The sequence below is a fragment of the Lepus europaeus genome, unplaced genomic scaffold, assembly GCF_033115175.1.
Source record: "Lepus europaeus isolate LE1 unplaced genomic scaffold, mLepTim1.pri SCAFFOLD_3_1, whole genome shotgun sequence".
NCBI classification, from domain to species: domain Eukaryota; kingdom Metazoa; phylum Chordata; class Mammalia; order Lagomorpha; family Leporidae; genus Lepus; species Lepus europaeus.
In genome coordinates, this window is record NW_026909276.1 from 14,040,773 (window position 1) to 14,043,204 (window position 2,432).

Sequence of the window (2,432 nt, forward strand, 5' to 3'; positions counted from 1 at the left end):
TTTAAATATTTGAGGCTCTTCTGCATTTCCCTTTATCTTACTGATTTCTAATTTAATTTTATTGTGTTCAGAGGGAACATTTCACATTTTCAGTATTGAGACATCATTTGTGACTCGGCATATTTTCTGTCGTGCTAAGTGTTCCACATAATCCTCTGTAAATATCAGGTCAATATATTGTTATTAATGTCGATATTGATATATATTTTATCTCTTTTTTGACTACTAAAGAGTATTATCTAGGTTTAATTGTGGATACTTTTTCTTGTTTATTTATATTGTTTCTATTTCATGTCATTTAAGGCTTTTTTTTTTTTTTTGGTCCATTGAGCTTTTATTTGTATGTGAATGTTACATTGCTAAAAAATCCCAGGATTTTCCTTCCTGTGTGTTTTAGTAGTGTTTCTTCATGGCCCATGTTGCCAGCTGAGGTTCTCAGTACAATGAAACCAAACTGGCAAGATGGAAGCAGATTATTCTTCCATATTTTCTAGATCATTCAATTGCACATCAAATCTGGGTCTGATCACTCCACACCTGTTTAACCTACCCACGAGGTTCACAACAATTTCCCCAGCTCTGTGATCATCCATGATTTCAAATTTTCCAATGTAACCATGCTTCATCATCACAGTTAAAAACATGATGATGACTTTGGAGCATGGTCTAGTAGGAACCTGGCATTTGCCTCTTCTCTTGGAACTGCTGTTGCCTTGAGAGCATCGGCCAGGACATTCATGGGCACCATCATAGGGGCACAGAAAGATGATGGAAGGAGGATGGGAGGGGCAAGAGCATTGAGTTATCAAGGCTTTATTTTTGGTACATTAATATTTTAAGTGTTATATCATTCTGATGTATTATCAATTTGTTACCATGGAAAGTCTATATCTGCATTAATAGATTTTGTACTGACCTTTATTTTGTCTGCTATCAAGTAAGATGTCCATTTGAGCATTTTATGATAAGTGTAGTTTATGTTTTTATTTATTTATTGAGATTTTATTTAGTTGAGAGGTAGAGTTAAAGACAGAGAAGGAGAGACAGAAAGAAAGGTTTTCCATCTACTGGTTCACTCTCCAAATGGCTGCAATGGCTGGAGCTGAACTGATCTGAAGCCAGAAGCCAGGAGCCAGGAGCTTCTTCAAGCCCTTGAGCCATATTCAGCTGCTTTCCTATGCCATAGCAGAGAGCTGGATTGGAAGAGGAGCAGCTGGGATGCAAGCTGGTTCCCATACTGCATTCTGGTGCTGAAGGTGCAGGCTTAGCCTACTACACCACAGTGCTGGCCTCCTAAATCTTTTTATTTATTTGGGAGGTAGGGAAATAGAGAAAGCTAGAGCTCGAAAGATCCTGGTGCCTGATTCATTCTACCAAATACCCACAATAGTCAAGACTGGGCTGAGCCAAAGCTGGAAAAAACAACAACAAAAACATAAACAACCTCAATCCACGTCTAACACATAGGTGACAAGATCTCAAATATTTGAGTCACCACTGCTACCTCCCAGGGTCTTCAATAGCAGGAAGCTGAGGTTGTGAGCCATAGCTGAGTATCACTAAGGTTCTCAAATATGAGATGCAATTGTCTTAACTTTTCTATGCATTCATTTCTGTGTAGCATATATTTTCCGCATTTTCATTTTAAGTATGCTTCTGTCTTAGTATTTTACATAGGATACAAGTGGACAACATGCTCAAATGTCTTATTTTTATCACATTTGACAATCTCTATCAGCTCAACTGTATTTGAACTAATTCTAAATATGGCTGAAATTATCTGTCACTTGACTACATTTCTATATTTCTCATATGATTTATAACTCTATTTCTCCTTTACTACCTTCTTTTTTGGCTCATTAAATATTTTTAAAATAATTTTATGTCAAATCTTTTCATTATTTTTTGTTTTTAACTGTTTTGCATTTCACATATACAGTTTTAAAAAATATTTTATTTGTTTTGCAAGGTAGAGTTGCAGACAGAGAGAGGGAGAGACAGAGAGAAAGGTCTTCAATCCACTGGTTCACTTCCCAAAAGGCTGTAATGGCCAGAGTTGGGCCAATCCAAAGCCAGGAGCCAGGAATTTCTTCTGGGTCTCCCTTGCAGGTGCAGGGGTGCAAGCATTATTTCCATCTTCTGCTGCTTTCTCAGGCCATAGCAGAGAGCTGGACTGGAAGAGGAATAGATGGAACTCAAACTGGTGCACATATGGGATTCCAGCACCTCAGGCAGAGACTTAGTCCATTATACACAGTGCCAAACCCTCATATATACAGTTTTAACAACATAATGACACTCCCCACAATATGCTCCCTCCCTGCTCACTCCTAACTTCCTGCTTTTCTCATTTTTCTTTCTAATTGTTACAATGACACACTTCCATTTTTTAAAGATTTATTTGATCATTTGAAAGGCAGAATTACAGAGAG

The 2,432-nt window shown here is 37.5% G+C and overlaps 1 pseudogene; it reads right to left on the reverse strand.

Moving 5' to 3' along the window:
• Nucleotides 1-334: 334 nt before the first annotated feature.
• On the reverse strand, nucleotides 335-748 carry LOC133755233 (small ribosomal subunit protein uS8-like; annotated as a pseudogene).
• Nucleotides 749-2,432: the final 1,684 nt, after the last annotated feature.